At 46.8% G+C, this 25,136-nt stretch overlaps 1 protein-coding gene across 1 annotated transcript in view; it reads left to right on the top strand.

The window, feature by feature from the left end:
* Positions 1–12,210: 12,210 nt before the first annotated feature.
* The window catches only part of LOC140206777 (NACHT, LRR and PYD domains-containing protein 3-like), a 43,828-nt gene continuing 30,902 nt past the window's right edge, over positions 12,211–25,136 (top strand). The window contains exon 1 of the mRNA XM_072274988.1: positions 12,211–12,318. The gene's annotated coding sequence lies outside the window, so the exon portion shown is untranslated. The remainder of the gene's footprint in view (positions 12,319–25,136) is intronic.

The following is a 25,136-nucleotide window of genomic DNA, read 5'->3' as shown; positions in this document are numbered from 1 at the left end:
TCTCCGGCAGCTTCATCCTCCTGTGGATAACACTGGTTGTGAATGTCATATATTATCAGGTCACAGGAGGAGTATACGAATTCAATGATTCAGAATGGATCTTTCACTACGTCGGATAACTGCACGAAGACATTTATATACTCAGTGACTCAGTCGGAATTCAGGGAGCAGGTGGTCAGCGTGATGAAATATCCGGTGACCTCGGTGTTTCAGTTCATTAATAAAGCCGCGAACTGAGCACAAACCGGAAGCGGCCATAGTGTCGTCATTCTGGGCTCCAGCTGCCTACATTCACCGCCGGATCTCCCGGGTGTTATTCCCTGGTCGATTGTCCTATGGACCGGCATCTCCGGGACTTTAGAAACAACAGGGACGTGGACAGCAAGACGGTAGACGATGGAGGATAGAGGATGGAGTGTATGCATGTGTGTTTGCGTGTGTGTGTGTGTGTGTGTATGTGTGTGTGTGTGTGTGTGTGTGTGTGTGTGTGTGTGTGTGTGTGTGTGTCTGTGTGTGTGTGTGTGAGTGAGAGAGAGAGAGAGATACAGAGAGAGAGAAAGGTGGAGATAGAGATAGATAGACAGAAGAGAGAGAGAGAGAGAGAGAGAGAGAGAGAGAGAGAGAGAGAGAGAGAGAGAGAGAGAGAGAGAGAGAGAGAGAGATGTGGTTACAAACTGGAGAGTGTGTGGAAAGCGTTTGCGGCCGGGACTAGGGGGCCTGAGCTATGGAAGAGTTTGGCCAGGATGGGCATTTATTGCTTAAAACTTAGGGAAGTGAGAGAAAACCAAACGTTAACGATTAAAATTGGCAGAGTTTCAGATCAGCCGGCCGGCGACAGTACAAAATCCCGCTGACGAATGGGTCTATAATACAGCCCCACTAGAGAGACACATCTTGCTTTTAAGTTCGACCCACAGTCAGTGTTGGGCTGGCGTTGTAGAAGGGGAGGGAATTCACATGCAGTTTTGCGGTCAGTCCGCAGTGCACTACGGGGCTGTAGTGATTGGGTCCCATTTCTGGGATCAGTGCACAGTCACAGTGAGCTGGAAGGATTGTGTGAATAAAACACGTCCGAGTTGTTTTATGGCTTAACAGAACTTGCAGACATTTACGTCCATCGTGAACAAACCAAAAGCAGTCGCGGTCCACAGACGTCATTACGTCAAGCTCCATCTCTTAAAGTGAATAAACGAACTCAATGACAGTGTTCGTCAATTAGTCAAACAGTTAACCTTATCAGCAGATGGTGTTATTTTCCACACTTGATATTACCCTGCAGTGGCATCGTGACAGTGGGGCCTGTGGTGACGGAGGGGAGAATCAGTGTTGCGTCACCCTCAGTTTTGGGATCAGAGCACACTCTAAATCCAGTCTCCTTCTGACTCGAGTCGTCCAGTCTCAGCAGCAAAAGTCGTGAATCCTTACCGCGCCCTTCTAGGATAATTACGTACTTTCTGAGGCGGCCTACCGCAGATACACACACTACTCCAGCTGTGGTCTCACCAACGCGGAAGAGTACAGCACGGGAGATGGCCAGTCTACTCATCATGTTGTACCGAATCAACTGAACTTCTCGACATACCTTACTAGTCCAATCCCTGCCGCATACACAGGGTTCAATCCCTCCATTGTCCACACATTCATGGAGTATCTCATAGTCCCGTTCGCATCTGCCTCCACCAGTACCCCGGCATTCATTCCAGCCACCTACCACTATCAGTGTGAACAAAATCTTGAAACGCATAACTCCTTCAAGCATTCTGAGTCAGGTTTAACATGATTGTCTTAGATAAGATGATTACTTTTAAATAAGTGTTTGGAAACGATAGTCCCTCTTTGCACCATTTATTTAAGTTGTAATCTGGAGTAGCGTTCACCATATCACCATAAGCGCTTGCCCTCTGGATTTAGACATTCCCTCCTTATGGGAAATCCCGGCTCTCCGCTCCGTGCCGACCTCTCATATTCCTATAGACTTGTATCAGGCCTCGCGCGGCCTCTGCTGCTGCAGAGAAAATATCCCTTGATTGTCCACACTCCTTATCCAGGCAGCATCCTGTTAAACCTCTGTTCCGGTGTGAGATGGCGAGCTGCCTTTCGGTGCAAATGGAGAACGGTAGCCTGTAACTGTGCCAGATGGCCCAGAGTGCTTTGCTGCCGGGTCTACCTCCAGCTCCGCCCCACGTAAAACAGCCTCAGGTGTTAATAGGGCCGACTGTCCGGAATCCTCCCACTCATGTCTGGCAAATTATTTTCCGAAAGATAAGAATATCACACCGAAGATTTATTTGAAGTTACGACCAACCAATGAGCAATGTTGGCGGAAGATGGGCTGCGTTTACGAGTGTCTGTATTTGGGGAAGATAGCGCTCTCAGTGTTACATGGCCATGACTCGGAACAGGACCTCTCGCACTCAATTGCCTACTCCCACCGACCTGCATCGTGACCAAAACCCTCCATAACTTCGTCAACTATGTACTTATCCAACCTCATTGAAAACGAGTGCAAATGCAATACTTTTGCTGACAGCTCGGCCACACTCTTACGACCCTCCGAGTGAAGAGGTTTTCCCCGATGTTCCCCTGAAACTTTCACCCTTAACCCATGACCTCTGGTTGTAGTCCCACCAAACCTCAGTGGAAAACGCCAGCATGAATTCACCCTATCTAGACGCCTCATAGTCAAGTATGGCTCCACCAAATCTCCTCTCAATCTTGCACACTCGAAGCACGACAGTCCTAACCTATTCAATCTTTCCTTGTTACTCGGGCCTCCGGAGCCTGTATTATCCTTCTAATTTGTTCTGTCCTTTTTCAAACATAATATCCGATCTCTTGCACTCAGTATTTTGAATGAGGGAGGAAAATGTTCCAAAAATTGGTATTTCTGACTCCATTTACCTGTGACAAACTTTGATGAATTATGCACCTGTATCCCCCGATCTCTTTGTTCTACCAAACTTCTCAGCACCGTACTGTGGACTGTGTAAGAGATAACCTACTTGCTCCTACCGAGGTGAAACGCGTCGCTTTCGTCTGCATTAAATTCCGTCTTCTCCTTTTCAACCCATTTTCCAATTGATCCAGATCCCCCTGAAAGCCAGGATGTCCTTCCTCGTTGTTCGCTGCACCATTACTGCTTGCATCATTTGGAAATCTGCTGATCCATTTAACCACACAACCATCCAGCCTTCATTCATTCGCATTTAAACCACGTGATATCAAAAACTGAGTCCGGACACTAGCAGAATAAAGTTAATGGTAACGAAACGTAAAGCGGGTGTTGACAAAAAGTTCTTCCATCCAACCTATCCCAACCCAGTCACAGTTTCTTGTCAATAATATATAAATTGCCCAAGTGGAACGAACATGAGCAAAATAATTTGACTGATGAAAAACAAAGAATCGCCGATTTGAATGGGCAGCGACAGGTTTGCGGCATCTTCAGCTGTGTTATCAGCAACAGAGGATGGCAAACTTCCCATGTGTGGATAAAACCGGGACCACTCGGCTTCAGACCTCATCACAGCGATGCTCTGAACATGGTTGAAACCCCCATGTGTAGAGATAGTCACTGGCTCTGATAACAGGGTTGCAAACATCCCAGCGAGTGTAACGTTGATCAGCACATTCCACCGGCTGCCTTTGTACAGGGGCGCTTCCGTCTGCTTCCCCACAGTCTTTGAAAGTTAGAATCTGAGCTCTGAAAGTGAATGACAGCACACTCGGCAATGACAACCAAAATCTTCATAAAATGTTCCTTCAGCTTCGCTTCCCCTACACAGGCCAGATTCTAATCAACTGGAGCGTGGCAAAGGTGCAGCGCGGAAGAAGGCCATTCGGCCCCTCCACCGTTCTGCTGCATAGCAGTTTTATATAAGATAAGTTATATGCTCGAATCATTGTGAGCTATTCTCGGGCTCTTATATGAGAAATGATCTGCTGGGATTGGATGAGGTTTGAAGGAGCTGTACCAGGAGTGATCCTGGGAGTAAATAGGTTACCATACGAGGAGCGTTTTATGGCTCTAGGACTGTACTCGTTTGAGTTTAATACAGTATACTGAGGGGGGGAGAGTAATCTCAATGAAACATATCGGCTATTGAAAGGCCTACATGGAGTGGACGTGGAGCACGTCTCTATAGTTGCCCTCGAGGACCAGAGGGCGCAGGCTCAGAGTTCAAGGACGTTTTTTAGGAAAGAAATGAGGAAGAGTGTTATTAGAATTTGTGAAATCCATTGCCAGAGACGGCTGTGGGACCCAACTCTTTGGGTACATTGAAAGCGGTGGTTGACATGTGCGGGATTAGTGATTGGGTTAATGGTTACAGGGGTAAGACATGTAAATGAGATGGAGACGCATATTTAGATCAGCCATGATTGAAGGGAAGTCCGCCATAGAAACATAGAAAAACTACAGCACAATACAGGCCCTTCGGCCCATAAAGTTATGCCGAACATATCCTTACCTAGAAATTACTAGGCTTACCTATAGCCCTCTATTTTTCTAAGCTGCATGTGCCTATCCAAAAGTCTCTTAAAAGACCCTATCGTATCCGCCTCCACTACCATTGCCGGCAGCCCATTCCACACACTCACCACTCTCTGAGTAAAAAACTTACCCCTGACATCTCTCTGTTCCTACTCCCCACTCAAACCTGTGTCCTCTTGTGCAAACATTTCAGTCCTGGTAAAAAAGCCCCTGTCTATCCACACAATGCCTCTCATCGTCTTATACGCCTCTATCAGGTCAACTCCCATCCTCCGTCGCTCCAAGGAGAAAAGGCCGTGTTGACTCAACCTGTTTTCGTAAGGCATGCTCCCCAACCCAGGCAACATTCTTGTAAATCTCCTCAACACCCTTTCACAGGAGAGTTGCACAGGAGGGTTGGGTACGAAGACATCAACGCCATCCCGTTTGAAACAGAGCCAATGAAACGCCAAAGGAAATCTCTAAGCTGTTCTTCACTGGGAAAGGAAGAATCAGTGAAGATGGGTTGCAGATGGGTACAATTTGAAAGGAAGAAGAGGAAGAAGAAAGCTGGAGGGCGAAGGAACGACTCTGTAGGCCGAATGGACTCATTCTTCTCATGGTATCGTCTTACAGTCTATAAGGGTCTGCACTGTGCTGTCATCTTCTAAGTGGAGGTCTGAGATTAGTGGTATTCCATAGGGATCTCTACTGGAGTCTCCGCAGTTTGTCTTATATATAAATGACGCGGTGAAGATGAACCTGGTTGGATTAATATTGGTGGAGAGTACAAAACCGACGACTGGCAACGAATACAGTGTGATATCCTGTCAATCATTTGCAGATGAGAGCAGAGAAATGGCAGATGGAGTTTAACGCTGCCAAATGTGAGGTGTGGCAACTTGGTGGGTCAAATGTAGAGAGGCAGTACACTGCTAAATGCAAAACACTGAACAGTGTTAATGAGCATAAAGATCTTAGGGTCGAAGTTCATAGCTCCCTGAAGGTGGTTCTGCGGGATTATTAGGTGGTTCAGATGGCAAATGGCACATTTGGTCTTATTAGTTGAAGCACTGAATCCAAAAGTCAGGAGGTTATGTTGCAGCTTCATAAAACACCAGTGAGGCCACATCTGGAGAATGATATACGGTTGTGTTAACCAATTATAGATGGACGGTAAGGATTTGGAGAGGGTGCAGAAGAGGATCACAAGGACATCGCCTGGATTAGAGGGCACGTGCTATAATGAGAGGTTGGCCAAGCTTGTTATTTACTTTGCAGCGGCGGAGGCAGAGGGTAGATCTGATGGAGGTTTATGAGATTATGAGAGGCACAGATAGATTGGGCACACCGTATTTTTTTCCTAGTGTTGAAATACTGTATCTAATACCAGAGGACATACATTTACTGTGAGAGGGGATCAGCTCAAAGGAGATTTGCGAGGCAAATTCGTTCACACAGTGTGTTGGGTGGCTGCGGTGGTGGTGGAGACAGATACATCAGAGATTTTTAAGAAAAGCTTAGATAGACAATTGAATGTGAAGAGATTCGAGGGATATGGATATTATGTAGGCACAGGGATCAGTTTAGTAGCCATTTGGATACTAATCTATTTGGTTCAGCAGAACATTTTGGGCCGGAGAGTCTGTTCCTGTGCTGTACTGTTCTATGCTCTATGTCTATGCTCTATAACATTGTTAAGTCGACAATGTTTCAATGTGATTTTCAATTTAGTGTGTTATTTTACCATAACGAGCTCCAAAACTTCTTTCAGCATTTTGTCCAACTTTGCCAACCCATTCCTCATTTCCGCAAGAGATTCCCACATCATTCCCTGAGACTGGGAGCCTTTCCCCATCACCAGGCTGAAGAAGAGCGGTGAATCCTCTGTCGGGCTTCGCTTCTCTGTGAGTTATGTGATTTTCTTTAAACAATGAACTTGGTGAGTGACAGACTGAGTGAGAGAGAATGGAGAAGACAATATCTGCTCAGTGATGGGAAGTCCCAGTGACATTGAACACAGGAACTGTCACTGGACAGCCTCTTCACCCACTCTGTAAATTTCTGGGTTCGGTCATTAGCAGAAAGGTACTGATTGTGGAAATTACAAATCAGAATATTATGAATTAATTATTAATTTTATAACTTGGTCAGTTCTGCTAAACAAATGGCAATTGATGAAGGTCCTTTTGTATTATTTAATTAATATTGCTTCCTTACGCCAAAACTAACCCTCACTGTGTCAGAATCAGTGATTAAATCCATCCCCAAACACTGTGCTTTCATCTCTGCACATTGCAACTTGAACCATCTCACTGAGGGTCTGATGGAGACACAACCCCTGCCCTCTGCACATGTGATCACATCTCCCCTGATTCTGACATTTCAAATACCCTCAGAATAGTTTTCTGATTCAGTCTGAAGATTATGGTACATTCAGCTCATCTTCAGACCTGACAAACTATGTCTTCCCACAGCTGGTTCCACCTGTTGGTGTGTCCTCTTTCCTCCACCTCCAGGGAAGCTGCATCTGCACACAAACCCCTCACCTGCAAAGATCGCCTATACTCCTGACACAGGAAACCACATCACTGCCACTTTCCCGATACTTTGTCTGAGTTGCTAATCCCCGGGTATACTCCCGGCTCACTCTCCTCCTCAGCAAGCCTCTTTCCTCAGTCACCATCTGTGAGATCATAACAGAACAACCAAACGATCCATTAGACAGTCCCTGTACCCCCCCACTGCTGACCAGTAAAAACTCTGTCTGCTCAGCCCCTTCTTTGAATATACAACCAGATCCGCATCCATTGTAAGGACAATTATATTTCTAAAGAGACTATGCAAACTCGTGTCCTTCTCTGATGCAGAGGTCACTGACACCCCACACCACTTCCCAATCTGCACTTGCAGCCCATGACGGTGACAGATATCCCAGACTCTGGGGCTTTCTAAGAAACACAGTGTTAACAGCAAAATTAGACAATAATTGATTTGAAGAGAGAATTGTTTCTTCCTGAAAGGACACCCGAGCTGTCTGACACAATGGACCAGATCCTCCCTTGTTTACCCCGTGTCCCGTGTCCATAATCCCCGGGTGGCGGAATGTTCAATCATCCCACTTTCTCCCAACAACATCCCCCCACGCCACCACATCTTTCGCATCACTTACCCCACACCCACATGTCCACCATAACCTCTCCCAGCACAGACAGAGAGATTCCCTTCACCCCAGACCCCCTCCCAGTTTTGGGAACCTCAATTTAACGATGCCACAGAGAAGGCACGGGCGGAACGCTCAAACCAGAGCAGCGGGATCGGAGAGCCCAGAGATTCCGACCATCCGGCAGTGCTCGGTCCCGGCCCTTTCCCACTGCAGCCGGTCCCCGACTTACACAAACCCGGAGTCATTCTGTTCCTCACCCCCGCCCGAAAAGGAGAACCAGCGGCAAATCCGGGGATCGGCACTGTGCCAGCAGTGGCCGAAGGTTCCCGCAGCGCTCCTACTTTTCGCCGGAGGTTACCACAGCGCCACAAGCGGCCGGAGGATCCCGCAGTGCCCCTGCGCGTTGCCGGAGGTTAACTACAGCGCCACCGGTGGCTGGAGGCGGACAACGCGGGGTGTTCAGCAGTTCGGCCTTTCACTGGGAGACGCTCGACATCCACATCAGCTTCAACCAGCCAACTGTGTGCGAACTTTGATGATTAAACAAACATAATTCCTCTCGGCGATCAGCTTTCTGAATGAGTCACTGTCTTTTAGAGGAAGGGGCATCTATGGTCTACATTGTCAGAGTGTTTTAGTTTTCCAGTGGACGAAGATTGCATGGACGAGAGGTCTTCTGTTGACTAATACGATGTGTATCTGGTCCGCGGACGTTTCAGGATTACTTTAGTAAAACAGTTGTTTATCAAAATACGAGAGGTAACCGATGTCACTTACTAATTAGGCCGAATAGCGGAGCGGATCAGTCGAGAGGACATTACCACTGCTGATCCACCACCAGCTCCCGCTTAGAACTCGCCATCTAAGCGGAGCAAACCTTAAAGTAAATGTCGCTTTTTAAATTTTATTTCGATTTCCCTCCGAGGGTAGATAGGGGCGATTATATATCATCTCCTGCGGCCAAAGTCTGAAGTTTCGCTGAGAGGTAGGAGGAGACGCTCGGAGCATCGCCTTGATGACGGTTCCCTGGGAGGGAGAGATCCCGACATGAGAAGCGGGGTGGAGGGGGGATGAATATGGTGTGACAGCGGGTGGACAGGATGTTTGTCAGGAAGGGTTCATCTGTGGAAATGTCTGAGCCCACGGTGGTGGCGAGCAGAGGGATTCACCACATTGGGGGGCAAACACCGGCGGACTGTTGACTTGCAAGTGGGGCCAAAGATCTGGGCAAAATGGGGATAGGAGTGGTGTTGGAGGAGACGGATGGATCGGCCCGGGGTTTTATTGAATGACAGGACGGACTGGAGTGGCCGAGTGACCTGCTCCTGTTCCTTCTGTCTGTGTGTTTAAATACAAGGATTAACCAGACCCTTCCTGAGCCTACAGGATGTCCCAGTCGGTGTTGTAAGGACCGATGCTTGGAAACAGGGTGTTCCCAAACTGTGTCAGCAATTTGGCTGAGGGACAAATTTCAACATTTCCAAGTCCGTTGTTGACACAAAATGTATATTTATATATTAATCATGACATAAAATGTGTATTTATACACTGCTAATGATATAAAAATTTATATTTATTTATTATTCAATGACATAAAACCTATATTTCTATATTATTAATGACAGGAAATTGTATAATTGATGTTCCGTGTGTTATCTGAATATACTGCCCTGTGACGCTGCTGCAAGTGAGTGTTTCTCTGTACTTGTATCTTCCCGAACTTGTGTACTTGGCAATAAACTCAACAGCACTTGAGAAAGCTCAGAGAGATTTGATTAGTGATGATCGTCTTGGCAGCTCAGCAGGTCGAAATTAAAGAGACGGGACACTGTTCCATGCAGAGCCTGGATAATGTCGATGAGCAGGAGCATCTTGGAATCCAAGTTCATCGCTCCCTGACAGTGGCCACACAGATTGATAGAGTGGCTAAGAAGGCAAATTGTATGCTTACCTTTATTAGTCAAAGCATTGAGTTCCAAAGTCAGGAAGTTATGTTGCAGCTTTATAAAACGGCTATTAGGCCTCAGCTGGAGTATTTCATGCATTTCTGGTCGCCTCATTCTAGGAAGGATGTCCGGGCTTAGAAGAGGGTACAGAAGAGTTTTGCCAGGATATTATCTGGATTAGAGGGCATGAGCTATAGCGAGATTTTGACAAACCTGGGTTGTTTTCTCTGGAGCCCCGCCGGCTGCTGCGATACTTGCAGAAGGATTATAGGATTACGATACTCGTAGATAGAGTAGACAGACGATGTCTTTTTCCCAGGTTTGAAATGTCTTATACAAGAGACCATGCATTTGAGGTGGAAAGGGTAATTTTAAAAGCGATGTGAGGGGCAAGCTCTTCCACACAGAGAATGGTGAGTAGCTGGAAAGTGCTGACTGGGTGATGGCGGATGCAGATACATCAGGGGCCTTTAAGAGCCATTTACATTGGCAGGTTGATGGGAAGTAAATGGAAGAATATAGACACTGTGTAGGCAAAAAAGATTAGTTCAGTTGCATGTTTGATTAGTATTTTTTTAAAGCAACACACACAGCGTGTTGGAGAAACTGAGCAGGTCAGGCGGCATCTCTGGGCAAGAGTAAACCGTTGACGTTTCAGGCCCAGGCCATTCTTCAGGACTGCAATGGAAGGAGAGAAGTCAGAATACCAAATGGTGGGGGTGTGGAGGAAGCAACCCAAGGACGCAGGCGATTTCTGGAGTAAAGATCTGGAACGTTAATTGGTGAACGAGATAAAGGTCTGGGGAATGGGGAACCTGATATGAGAGGGTAGAAACCATGGATAAAAACTAATGGGCAGGAGCACCAGAGGGAAGTTATGGGCACGTAAGCAGATAACTGGGAAAGGTGAGAGAGGGGGTGGGAAATTACCGGAAATTCGAGAAAGTCATGTTCATGGCGACAGCTTGAAGGCTGCTCAAACGGAATATAAGGTGTTGTTCCTCCAACCTGAGTCTACCCATGTCGCGGCAGTAGAGAAGGGCATGGACTGATATATCGGAATAGGCATGGGGAGTGGAATTAAAATGGGCATGATCCCTCTTTTTCTGGCGAAGCTGTCTCCAGTCTACGTCGGGTTTCACTGATACAAAGGAGGCCACACCGGAAACAGCGGGTGCAGTAGATGACCCCAACAGGAGAAATGCCGATTTCTCCTTCCGGTGATCAAAATTTGCACCTTTCCCCCTTTCCCTATTCCACACTCTGACCTTTTACTTCTTCTCACCTCTTATTACTACCCCCTGGGCCCCTGCTCTGTCACTTTCTCCAATTGTCCATTCTCCTCTCCTATAAGAATATTTCTTCTCCAGCACTGTCCCACCCACCTGGCTTCCCTTATCCCCTTCCAGAAGGCCTCTGCGCTCCCACTCCCAGGTCGGATCATCATGTGAAGAAATATCAATCGCGATAAGCTTTTAATTTAGAGAAACGAGGACGAAGAAGTGAATACATTGAAATACACAACGTCATTATCGGTTGAACCAATGAAAAATGGTGTGGATTCCTGGGGACTGATATGAGTGGAAATGTCTCCGAGGGTGGTGAAAGTTTGCAAATCCCCACCACAGAAGGGAGTAAAGATTCATGATTGTCCACACATAAAACAGAGTTCGGCAGATGTGTGGAGACCGAAGGGATCGAGGAAATAATGATCAGGGAGAAACATGTGGCTGAGATGCGAGCGCAGACGTCATCTTGTTGATCGTTCGATGGGCTGAATGGCCACCTCCTGCTGTTTCTCACTTGGTGATGTTATTTTTTCACTCTCCAGTGAGGGTGGGGAAATACGAATAGAAGTTAGTGTTTGTAAACATAGAACCGATCTGAATGGAGCCTGCGCATTTCCGTTCTGAGTGTAAACTATATGGCGGACTGGTATGGGGACCGAAACCGTAAATGTTGACCCAACGGAGGAGAAAGGGAAAATATACGGAGGAATAATTAAAAATGTAGCTGGTGTAAATATGAAATAATGTGGAAAATGCGGCAGGTGGGTCATGCAGCGTGTGAGGGGCGAAGAGTAGAGTCACCAGTTTAGGAGGGAGACCTTCAGCCCGTCACTTGATCCCGCTCTATTTTCCTATTTTACCGCAGATCTGCAGCATCTGTGGGTTTGTTTCTCGTGGTTGTGCAGTTTAATCTTCCTTCCGTTCAGACAAGGGAGTGAGATCCAGATCTGTCACGTCCTCGCATTGTGGGTGGGCATTTATTTTTCTTGACTCATTTCACTGCTACGAGCTGCAGTGCATCTAATGTTTCCCCATGTACGACAGTATTTATGAGAGAATTAAGCCTTTTCCATTTATCAGTGTGTCTCGAAAATGTATACACTTCAGTTAAACCCCCTTCCAGAAGATTCAAAGCAGCAAACAAGGTTGTCTAATATTTTCATAAAATTAAAATGGAGAATCGATTTATTATTATTTATATTATTATTATTACTATTATTTTTAAATTTTGAACAACTTTATGCTCTATGGTCTATCGTTCCTTTCTAACCTCTTTGTTCTGCCTCCAAAACCCCCGCCCCGGCTCTGAAGATTTGGAGCTCAAAATGCGCATGCTCAGCCTCCGATGTTCATTGGTTTTCTTGCCGTTCTGTGTTGAAGCGGATCGTCGCGGGGAGACGGGGGAAGGATTACTGTCTGCGAGGCAAATACATCAAGTTCCCATCGGTGAGTATGTGAGGCCGTTCCGAGCGGGCATGTTTGAATCCCGTTAACTCACACGAACTGGCGGGTCGGTCCGGGTTGATGGAGCGAAGCTGCCGGGGTCGATCCGGGTTGTGGGGCCTTCACACCGAACCTCCTGCGATGAGCTGCCGCTCAGCCCCTGTTGCTTTAGTCTTAGGAATAGGTGAGGTGGTGATGCCGGGACTGCACTCATCCGTTGAGTTGTACCTGGGAAAAATTGCCTCTATCACCTCGCGCGGTATCGGATCCAAACTTCACCTGGTTAGATGCCTGGGTCCGATAACTGTTTGAGGTAATACCAGGACACGGGAAGCGGCTATTTGGCCTGTTGTGTTCTTGCAGCCTGTAGTTAAACGAATCAATCGCATCTGCGGGACGCTGCTCCACGTGTATGAGCGGTTTCATCGTTCGTCAGTTCAGACAAAGCAGTGAGATCCAGATCTGTGACGCCCCCTCTTTTTTGTGTGGGCAAAAAGTATATTAGGTAAAACATTAACAGAGTGTAACAAAGGCTTATGGTTACAGAGAAATTTCAATGCAGGTAGACATGATGCAAAGTCACATCCAGTTACATTGTGAGGTCAGGAGTCCATTGTATCATGATGAGGAATTTTCAGTTTGCTTATAACAGTAGAATGGGAGCCGTCTTTGAGCCTAGTGGTATGTTTCCTGTTGTTGTTTTTTTTATCTTCGACCCGATGGGTGGTTGAGAATTGAGAATGTCTAGGGTTCTGGGAATCTTCGATTATGTTTCCTGATTCACTGAGGCAGCGGGAAGCATATAGACAGTGGAGTTTCTATGATGTGCTCAGCTGTGTCCATAGATCTATGCTATTTCCTGCAGTCAAACGAAGAATAATAGCCGTAGGAAGTTGTAAAGTATCCGGATGGGATGCTTTCTATGGTACGTTCAGGGGCTAAGGTTACATTCAAACGTTCTTATTGTTTGTTGTAGCTTTGACATTTCAGGTTCATATATATACTGCATATAGTAGTATGTACTATTAATTCAGTATCTGTGTAATGCTGAAGAGCCATCAGTGATTGTTCTCGATCCCTTCTCCCAACTGGTTCTATCTGATCATTCCGTGCCATCTTGTTAAACCTCCTTCCAGCCTGTATCTCACCACGTCAATGATGTATATCTACCATCTTTCTTCTAACCTTTGCCTCATTCTGAAGTATTGTACTGCACTTTTACATCACTGAGCCTTCCAGGAGCTGTGTTTTTTTTTGTTCGATTAATTGATGTTTACTTGAATACAGCACGAGGCAGGATAAATGCAGCAGCCATTAAACCATTACATTTTAATTTCACCGTTACAAAATGGCTGCAGTGCTTTTTTTTGTCATTATGAAACACGTAGCATATTATATTGAGTTTGTTATTTCCTTTCGCAATTATTTGCGGTGAGCTACTTCCTCCGTTTCCAGGGCAACAGCCCCCCGGAGCTGCAAGAAGTGTTGCACATGTTTCTCGCTCTGTGATCACCGTTACTTAGCGTAGAGACGGTGACCTCAGGAGCAACTGCAACAGAGTGATAGATGGACGAAAGGATGCTGTGAGTATTGACGGTATGGAATGTATTACACCAGGGTCGGAGTGAACTGAAAACTAATAAATTGGTGTGGTGCAGCTGGCATTACACAAATCTGTTAAACAGCTTTGGCCGCCCCAAATATTTTGCAGTCAGATATCATCTGTGCAGTAAAACAAAGAGAGAAAAAAGACAATGTATTTTTGCAGGAATTTTACATTAAGATGGATAGACGATCGTTAGGTTCGTTTCTCCTCAGTTTGTGAATCGGAAATGCTAGGAACACCACGGCAATCGCTGATGCCAAAGCGTCACAGGGCAGTCATTGTGTAGGTTGTAATATTCGGATGGAGTCTTGGAGAATATGGAACGGGCAGTATATCGGTAATTCTATAGCTGGGATTAAAATGTCCACAGTCTGCAGTGATGCTGAAGATCGTGGCGATTGTCTGTCAAACAATTTGTAGTTTTACCAGAACATAACTATTTTGACCAAACTCAATGACAGCAAGCGAAGGGTGATGATTGAAGATGGATTTAGTAAATAGAGGCCTGTGACGCGTGTGATGTGTGTGTCAGTAATGATAGTGGGAGGAAAGAACGCTGTGAGCATTGACGGTATGGAAAGTATTACACCACCTTCTTCTCCTTCTTCTTCTTCTTCTTCTTCTTCTTCTTATTATTATTATTATTATTATTATTATTATTATTATTATTCTCCTTCTCCTTCTTCTTCTTCTTCTTCTCCTTCTCCTTCTTCTTCTTCTTCTTCTCCTTTTTCTTCTTCTCCTTCTTCTTCTTCTTCTTATTCTCCTTCTTCTTCTTCTTCTTCTTCTTCTTCTTCTTCTTCTTCTTCGGATATCCATCCCATAGGATGATGATGGTTCTTTTTAGTCAGTTAGTGGGGTTTATATTCCACTCCTCAGAAAGGAATAGCGTCTGCGTGAATGAGTTTTAGGTCAGTAGAGGGTTGCACAGGTCCAGACCCACCCTGTCGACATCCCTCCCGGATCCTGCGGCACAGTGGGGTCCAAGACGCCTGGGGGAAGTTCTGTTGCAGTGAATGGCCAGACCAAACTTGGTCTGTATTACACCAGGGTCGGAATGAACTGTTAACCAACAAATTGGTAGGGGTGGTGATTGCATCTCCACAGATATGTTGAACAGTTTTTGGGTGTCCCAAACATTTTGCAATTTTAATATCTCTGCATTAAAATAGACAAAAAATACCACTGTTGCCGGAAATGTAAAGCAAGAAGAAGAAAATGCTGGAATCGCTCAGCAGATCTGCAGCATCTTGGACAGCCCCATATCTGAAACCGGGTGTTCCACCATTTCTCTTTTCACAGATGTAGACTGAATTACTGAGCTCCCAATATCTTATACAGTATTTTACAATTTTACATTAAAAGCATTTCGTCCCAGCCACCCTGAGGAAAAAATGGCAGCCAACAGTGCTGAGCAAATTCTCGCTGACCAATAAGATAGTGAAGAAATGAGATCCGTTTAGCTGCTGGAGACAAGCAGGTTTATCTGCATCCTCTCACAATCTACAGACCGGTGAGCCAGTCTGAGCCCCGACCCAGGCAGAGCTTTGTTAGCTTCCAGTTCCACCTTAGTTTGAGAATCAGAAATGGCAGGAAAACCACGGCAAATCGCCGGCTGCAAAACGTCCCTATGATAAGGAGGGCGCTGGGGGTCGACCCAAATGCAAGACACAGACAATGAAGGACTAGGAACAGGACTTGACTAGAGAGCTGGGGAAGAACACAGACTTGGGCTGGGACATTGGCTAGGCAAGCGGGACTAGGACAAGGAAATGGGAACTAGGAGCCTGGGCTTGGACTCAATGCCGGAGAGTGGACAAGGACACAGAACCTGGTCTTGACTCGGGTTCGGACTCCGTAACTAGGCGAGGACATGACGTGGCTACAGGAATGGACATGGCTTGGGTTCTTCATGGCTTGGCTTCTTCGAGGCGAGGACATGACGAGGCTTCGGCTCGGACTCCGAGCCAGGGACTGGGCAAGGACCAAGAACCTGTGCCTTGACTTGCGCTCGGACTCTGGAACTAAGCGAGGCTACAGGACGGAACGAGAGACTCCTTTCAAGACGAGGGAACTCCAGTACAGGACGAGGAGACTCCAGCACAGGACGAGGAACATGGGGAGGACGAGGCACATGGACAAGACGAGAACACGAAGCCTTGACTTGGTACTCAGGAACAGCCGAGCCTTGGACCTGGGACAACAGGAACCTCTGAACCCTGGACTTGGGACGACAGAAACGCAAAACATAGAGCACGGGTAGACGGATGATTTTCATTCCAGGACGAGGGAGATGTCCTCCTTTTTTAAACTAAGGGGCTTCCCTTCCTCCACCATCAACTCTGCTCTCAAGCACATCTCTCCCATTTCATTCACATCTGCTCGCGCCCCATCCTCCCGCCACCCCACTAGGAATAGGGTTCCCCTGGTCCTCACCTACCACCCCACCAGCCTCCGGGTCCAACATATAATTCTCCGTAACTTCCGCCACCTTCAACGGGAACCCACCACTAAGCACATCTTTCCCTCCACCCACCCTTTCTGCTTTCCGCAGGGATCGCTCCCTAGGCGACTCCCTTGGCCAATCGTCCCTCCCCTCCCTCCCCACCGATCTCCTTCCTGGCACTTATCCTTGTAAGCGGAACAAGTGCCCTTACACTTCCTCCCTTACCACCATTCAGGGCTCCAGACAGTCCTTCCAGGTGAGGCGACACTTCAGCTGTGAGTCGGCTGGGGTGATATACTGCGCCCGGTGCTCCCGATGCGACGTTCCATATATTGGCGAGACAAGGCGCAGACTGGGAGACCGTTTCGCTGAACACCTACGCTCTGTCCGCCAGAGAAAGCAAGATCTCCCAGTGGACATGCATTTTAATTCCACGTCCCATTCCCATTCTCATATGTCTATGCACGGCCTCCTGTACTGTAAAGATGAAGCCACACTCAGGTTGGAGAAACAACACCTTATATCCGTCTGGGTAACCTCCAACCTGATGGCATGAACACTGACTTCTCAAACTTCCGCTAAGATCCCTCCTCCCCCTCGTACCCCATTCGTTGTTTATTTATTCATTATTATATAGTTATATTCTTTTTCTCTCTCTCCTTTTTCTCCCTCTGTCCCTCTCACTATACTCCTTGCCCATCCCCTGGGCTTCACCCCTCCCCCTTTCTTTCTCCCTTGGTCTCCCGTCCCATGATCCTCTCATATCCCTTTTTCCAATCAACTGTGCAGCTCTTGGCTCCATCCCTCCCCCTCCTGTCTTCTCCTGTCATTTTAGATCTCCCCCTCCCCCTCCAACTTTCAAATCCCTTACTCACTCTTCCTTCAGTTAGTCCTGACGAAGGGTCTCGGCCTGAAACGTCGACTGTACATCTTCCTAGAGATGCTGCCTGGCCTGCTGCGTTCACCAGCAACTTTTAAGTGTGTTACATTAGTGATGACTTTGATTTGTATATTAATGTACATAGCCTGGTTAGCAAGTTGTGAGGCTAAACGACGGAGTCTTGTGGATATTGCGATATGTTGGAATGTATTTGAAAGAGATGTTTGTCAGTTATGGAGATAGAACCGAGAAAAAGTAAATGGTTTGCAACTTGGACAAGTGAAAGATGGTGCATTTTGGACAGTAAACATGGTGGGCCTGATATGCTGAATGGCGGATCACCAAGTGTGGTGGAACAGAGCGAAATGGGATTACAAGGGTAAAGTTCGCTGAAAGCAGATCTACAGATATAGAGGGTGGAAAAGCAGGCTTTAATCATGCTGGTCTTCATCAGTCAGGCATTGAGTTTTGGATTACAGACATTACATTGTAGTTATACAAATAGCTGGTGAGGCTACAACGAGTATTCTGTACAGTTGTGATCACCCTATTGTATGAAAGATATTATCGAGCTGGAGAGGACGCAGAAGAGATTGATGACGATGCTGCCTGGACTAGAGGGCCGTGTCATAGGGAGAGGTTGGCCGAGCTGGATCTTTATTCCAGAGAAGCACGGGAGAATTTGGGTGACACTATAGGTTTATAAAATCAAGAAGGAGAAAGAAGTCGATAACCATCCCCTTTGTCTTGTTGACATTGGGAAAGTGGTTATTTGACTGGCTCCAGGCCTTAAGCTGTTTTCTCTGTCTGACATATCATTATTCTCACTGATGAGCCGCACCACAATCTGCCTTCGGGGAAATTTTTCAATGTGGTTATTGTGTGCTTGGCCATTCAGACGTGTGTGAGCAGAGTGTACAACACGCAGCCGAGTTCACGGTAATGGGAATGGGCGAGCGGTGCAACCTGACTGGCTGCGGTCTGTTGTCCAGGAAGCCCAAGGTGTGTTTAGATGGCTGACAAGGGATTTGTTCACCAATGTCTGTGGGACAATAGTGTTACCTGCATAACTGAAACTCAGAAACAACGTTCTGACACAAGTGTCCCTATTTTCTATGTGTGTCAGGCCAAGGGGAATGACAGATGCTGCGGCATCTGCCCTGCAGTGATTCGGTAGGTCAACTTATTGGTGAGCGCCCAGTGAGCAAGGATTGGAGTTTCTGATGTGTGCCGTTATCAGCCGTTCAAAGCACGCCATGCAGGTCCACCGGGCAGGAGTCGTTTTGTTCTGAATGTGTAGAGTTCGTTGGTACAGGGAGGATGGTGGCTGATTTGAAGCATGTGGGAACAGCAGCCTGGACGAGTGAATTGTTGACGATGAAGACATGAATGCGCTGATGTGCACACTGTATGCGAGCTCAGCCTGGATGGTTTCTGTCCCAACACCTCTGCAGATTCCTTATTACGTCTGGTGTTACAGACATTGATTGCTCAGCTGTCGGGGGTGGGGGGGGGTGCGGGGGGAGTTAGTTTTTGTGGCTGGCTTGTATTGCATGTCTCGAAGCAGTGTTCAGAGCGCCAGGCAGGACAACGTCACTGGTACAGTCAAGCCTATTTTTTCCCTCACGTAGTCTGTCAAGTCCTTGATGCCCAGCCTCATACACCAGGCTGGACGGCGGAGAATCCACTAAGGCGTTCCCAGTCACCAGTGTCGTCAAACAGGGCTGTGTGCTCGCACCAACACTGTTCAGCATGATGTTTACTGCCATGCTGAATGATGTCTTCCAGGACAGTGATGCTGGAATCAGCCTCAAGTACAGAGTGGATGGGAAGCTCTTCAACCTAAGGAGACTTCAAGCTATTATCAAAGTGAAGTAGACTGTTCTGAGAGACTTCCTCTTTGTCAATGACTGCGCCCTGTATGCCGGCTCGGAGCCAGAGATGCAAGTCAATATGTACAAATTCTCCACGGCTTGTGACAACTTTGGACTCACCATCAATATCAAAAAGGCCGAAATCATGCACCAGCCTGCCCCTCATGCACCGTGACCAGAACCGAAAATCATGGTCAAAGGACAGAAACTACAGGCAGTGCACCAGTTTACTGACCTTGGCAGCACCCTCTCCCGACCAGTGACTATTGATACAGAAGTTAACTGCAGAATAGCGAAGGCAAGTTCTGCTTTCGGTAGACTGCGCTCCACTCTATGGGGACGTCGAGGAATCAGTCCAGCAACAAAACTGAAGGTCTACAGAGCAGTGGTACTCACTACCCTCCTGTATACCCGTGAAACATGGACTGTGTATCGAAGGAACGCAGGACAGCTCATCCATTTCCACATGACCTGTCTTTGCAGAATATTACGCATTAGATGGCAAGACAATGTACCAGACACTGAAGTTCTCTTTAGTGCAAGTCTACCATCAGTGTAAACACTGCTGATGAGAGTATAGACCCGGTGGGCAGGTTATTCATCCGTAAGCCGGACGAGCCGGACGAGCTCCTTTTGGGAACTCGCTGCTGGATGACGCTCTCATGGAGGGCAGAAGAAACGTTACAAAGACACACTAAAGGCCTCCTTGAAGTGGCTTGACATAGAGACGACCTCCTGGGAAATGCTGGCACAAAACCGCCCGACCTAGCGCGGCCGCGTCAACAAGGGCTGTCAAGCTTACGAAGCAAGGCGCATTGCTGAAGGACAACATAAGCGGGAGCTGCGCAAGTCCAGAGCTACTAGCGAAACTACATGTGCCAGGACATTCCGTTCCCGACTTGGCCTGATCAGTCACCTTCAGACACACGGAATCCAGTCTCAAAATGACTAATGATGTCGAGGTCTTCATCGACGACGATGGACCAAATACATACACCAGGGCTCGTTTCCCAGGGTTGTGGAGTCCGATGAAGGCACCTGAGAGATGAAGGTTCAATGTAGTATCTAAGAGATGTTTGAGCAGGTAGATAGATGAGGGAGGTATAGAGGGCTATGGTCCGGATGCAGGAGGATGGGACCAGACCGAACATGGCACGGACTGGATGGGCTAATAGGAATATGTAACTGGCAGTGATTGTGCTTCGGTCTACGTTGGTGCCTTCACTGATGCTGCGGGATGTTCCTCCTTCAGCAAAGAAGCAGACGTCTCCGGGGGCTGGATATTGGTAGCGTGAATCTCTCGGTGTGAGATGTGGGAACACCCAGCGTCAGATGTGGAAGAGATGTGCGAGGCTCTCGGTGTGGGCTGTGACCCTCCGAGGTTGGATTCGGGAATAGAAACATAGAAACATAGAAAATAGGTGCAGGAGTAGGCCATTCGGCCCTTCGAGCCTGCACCGCCATTTATTATGATCATGGCTGATCATCCAACTCAGAACACCGCCCCAGCCTTCCCTCCATACCCCCTGACCCCCGTAGCCACAAGGGCCATATCTAACTCCCTCTTAAATATAGCCAATGAACTGGCCTCAACTGTTTCCTGTGGCAGAGAATTCCACAGATTCACCACTCTCTGTGTGAAGAAGTTTTTCCTAATCTCGGTCCTAAAAGGCTTCCCCTCTATCCTCAAACTGTGACCCCTCGTTCTGGACTTCCCCAACATCGGGAACAATCTTCCTGCATCTAGCCTGTCCAGTCCCTTTAGGATCTTATACGTTTCAATCAGATCCCCTCTCAATCTTCTAAATTCCAACGAGTACAAGCCCAGTTCATCCAGTCTTTCTTCATATGAAAATCCTGCCATCCCAGGAATCAATCTGGTGAACCTTCTCTGTTCTCCCTCTATGGCAAGGATGTCTTTCCTCAGATTAGGGGACCAAAACTGCACACAATACTCCAGGTGTGGTCTCACCAAGGCCTTGTACAACTGCAGTAGTACCTCCCTGCTCCTGTACTCAAATCCTCTCGCTATAAATGCCAGCATGCCATTCGCCTTTTTCACCGCCTGCTGTACCTGCATGCCCACATTCAATGACTGGTGTATAATGACACCCAGGTCACGTTGCACCTCCCCTTTTCCTAATCGGCCACCATTCAGATAATAATCTGTTTTCCTATTTTTGCCACCGAAGTGGATAACTTCACATTTATCCACATTAAATTGCATCTGCCATGAATTTGCCCACTCACCCAACATATCCAAGTCACCCTGCATCCTCTTAGCATCCTCCTCACAGCTAACACTGCCGCCCAGCTTCGTGTCATCCGAAAACTTGGAGATGCTGCATTTAATTCCCTCATCCAAGTCATTAATATATATTGTAAACAACTGGGGTCCCAGCTCTGAGCCTTGCGGTACCCCACTAGTCACCGCCTGCCATTCTGAAAAGGTCCCGTTTATTCCCACTCTTTGCTTCCTGTCTGCTAACCAACTCTCCACCCACACCAATACCTTACCCCCAATACCGTGTGCCTTAAGTTTGCACACTAATCTCCTGTGTGGGACCTTGTCAAAAGCCTTCTGAAAATCCAAATATACCACATCCACTGGTTCTCCCCTATCCACTCTACTAGTTACTTCCTCAAAAAATTCTATGAGATTCGTCAGACATGATTTTCCTTTCACAAATCCATGCTGACTTTGTCCGATCATTTCACCGCTTTCCAAATGTGCTGTTATCACATCCTTGATAACTGACTCCAGCAGTTTCCCCACCACCGACGTTAGGCTAACCAATCTATAATTCCCCGGTTTCTCTCTCTCTCCTTTTTTAAAAAAGTGGAGTTACATTAGCCACCCTCCAATCCTCAGGAACTAGTCCAGAATCTAACGAGTTTTGAAAAATTATCACTAATGCATCCACTATTTCTTGGGCTACTTCCTTAAGCACCCAGGGATGCAGACCATCTGGCCCTGGGGATTTATCTGCCTTCAATCCCTTCAATTTACCTAAAACCACTTCCCTACTAACATGTATTTCGCTCAGTTCCTCCATCTCACTGGACCCTCTGTCCCCTACTATTTCTGGAAGATTATTTATGTCCTCCTTAGTGAAGACAGAACCAAAGTAATTATTCAATTGGTCTGCCATGTCCTTGCTCCCCATAATCAATTCACCTGTTTCTGTCTGCAGGGGACCTACATTTGTCTTTACCAGTCTTTTCCTTTTTACATATCTATAAAAGCTTTTACAGTCCGTTTTTATGTTGCCTGCCAGTTTTCTCTCATAATCATTTTTCCCCTTCCTAATTAAGCCCTTTGTCCTCCTCTGCTGAACTCTGAATTTCTCCCAGTCCTCAGGTGAGCCACTTTCTCTGGCTAATTTGTATGCTTCTTCTTTGGAATTGATACTATCCCTAATTTCTCTTGTCAGCCACGGGTGCACTACCTTCCTTGATTTATTCTTTTGCCAAACTGGAATGAACATTTGTTGCAGTTCATCCATGCAACCTTTAAATGCTTGCCATTGCATATCCATCGTCAATCCTTTAAGTGTCATTTTCCAGTCTATCTTAGCTAATTCACTTCTCATACCTTCAAAGTTACCCCTCTTTAAGTTCAGAACCTTTGTTTCTGAATTAACTATGTCACTCTCCATCTTAATGAAGAATTCCACCATATTATGGTCACTCTTACCCAAGGGGCCTCTCACAACAAGATCGCTAATTAACCCTTCCTCATTGCTCAAAACCCAGTCCAGAATAGCCTGCTCTCTAGTCGGTTCCTCGACATGTTGGTTCAAAAATCCATCCCGCATACATTCCAAGAAATCCTCTTCCTCAGCACCTTTACCAATTTGGTTCACCCAATCTACATGTAGATTGAAATCACCCATTATAACTGCTGTTCCTTTATTGCACACATTTCTAATTTCCTGTTTAATACCATCTCCAACCTCACTACTACTGTTAGGTGGCCTGTACACAACTCCCACCAGCGTCTTCTGCCCCTTAGTGTTACGCAGCTCCACCCATACCGATTCCACATCTTCCCGGCTTATGTCCTATTGTGTTAATCTCTTCTTTGACCAGCAACGCCACCCCACCTCCCCTTCCTTCATGTCTATCCCTCCTAAATATCGAATATCCCTGAACGTTGAGCTCCCATCCCTGGTCACCCTGGAGCCATGTCTCTGTGATCCCAACTATATCATAATCATTAATAACAATCTGCACTTTCAATTCATCCACCTTATACGAATGCTCCTTGCATTGACACACAAAGCCTTCAGGCGCTCTTTTACAACTCTCTTAGCCCTTATACAATTATACTGAAAAGTGGCCCTTTTTAATGCTTGCCCTTGATTTGTCGGCCTGCCACTTTTACTTTTCTCCATAGTACTTTTTGTTTCTACCCTCACTTTACACCCCTCTGCCTCTCTGCACTGGTTCCCATCCCCCTGTAGTGAACTAACCTCCTCACGCCTAGCCTCTTTAATTTGATTCCCACCCCCCAACCATTCTAGTTTAAAGTCACCTCAGCAGCCCCCGCTAATCTCCCTGCCAGGATATTGGTCCCCCTAGGATTCAAGTGCAACCCGTCCTTTTTGTACAGGTCACGCCTGCGCCAAAAGAGGTCCCAATGATCCAAAAACTTGAATCCCTGCCCCCTGCTCCAATCCCTCAGCCACGCATTTATCCTCCACCTCATTGCATTCCTACTCTCACTGTCGCGTGGCACAGGCAGTAATCCCGAGATTACTACCTTTGCGGTCCTTTTTCTCAACTCCCTTCCTAGCTCCCTATATTCTCCTTTCAGGACCTCATCCCTTTTCCTACCTATGTCATTGGTACCTATATGTACCACGACCTCTGGCTCCTCACCCTCCTACTTCAGGATATCTTGGACACGATCAGAAATATCCCGGACCCTGGCACCAGGGAGGCAAACTACCATCCGGGTCTCTGGACTGCGTCCACAGAATCGCCTATCTGACCCCCTTACTATCGAGTCCCCTATCACAACTGCCCTCCTCTTCCTTGCCCTACCCTTCTGAGCTACAGGGCCAGACTCGCATGTTTTGACCCAGATAAAATGCATCAGGGGATCAAGTTGTCTGGGTTTATGAGATGTTCAGCGAGTATTTCTGTTCTGGGTTCAGATATTTGGTTCTGCATTTCCTTTGGAAGGAAAGCAGGGAATGAATTCCCATTCCATCCCTCACAAGGAGAGGCTGTGATTAAATGCGCTGTTTTGTGTTTGCACCAGTAGAAATAGACCGGGGTTTCAGAATTCAATTCACGTTTGGAAATTCCCCTCACTGCCACCTGTCTATCTGCCAGTGGAAGTCAAAGAGAAACTCCAGATGCTGGAGAGAGAACAGAATATAGCACAGTGCATCACAGGAACAGACGCTTTGGCCACAATGGTGTGCCAAACCAGCTGAAAAGTAAATAAACCCCACTCCCCGCCCAAAAAAAAAAACTAATGACTCCTACCTACACAATGTCCATGTCCTCTCAATCTTCCTCACACCCATGGGCCTATCGAAACATCTCTTAAAACCCTCCAGTGTATTTGCTTCCATCACCATAACAGACAGCGCATTCCAGGCATCCACACCTCTCTGATGTAAAACAACTTACCCTTACATTTCCTTCGCACCTACTCCCTCACACCTTCATTGCATGTCCTCTGGTATTAGACATTTCTACACAAAAAAATGATGCTCCCTGTCTACTCTATCTATGTCTTTCATAATCTTATAAACCTCTATCAGATCTTCCCTCAGTCCACACCGCTACATAGAGAACAACCCATGACTTTCCACTAAAAACTGTATGATGTTTGATCCGTTCTGACGAAAGATTAGGAAACCGAATCGCTAGTATTTTTCCTCTCCCACACAGCTGTTCCTTACCAGCTGAGCGTTTCCAGTGATTCCAGTTACTCTTTATTACATTCACCCTGGAACATTATAAATCTCCTGCGAGTGGACCAGTGCACCTGCGCTC

This window comes from Mobula birostris, chromosome 13 (assembly GCF_030028105.1).
Source record: "Mobula birostris isolate sMobBir1 chromosome 13, sMobBir1.hap1, whole genome shotgun sequence".
Taxonomy (NCBI): Eukaryota; Metazoa; Chordata; class Chondrichthyes; order Myliobatiformes; family Myliobatidae; genus Mobula; species Mobula birostris.
This window is presented reverse-complemented; position numbering and strand designations above follow the sequence as displayed.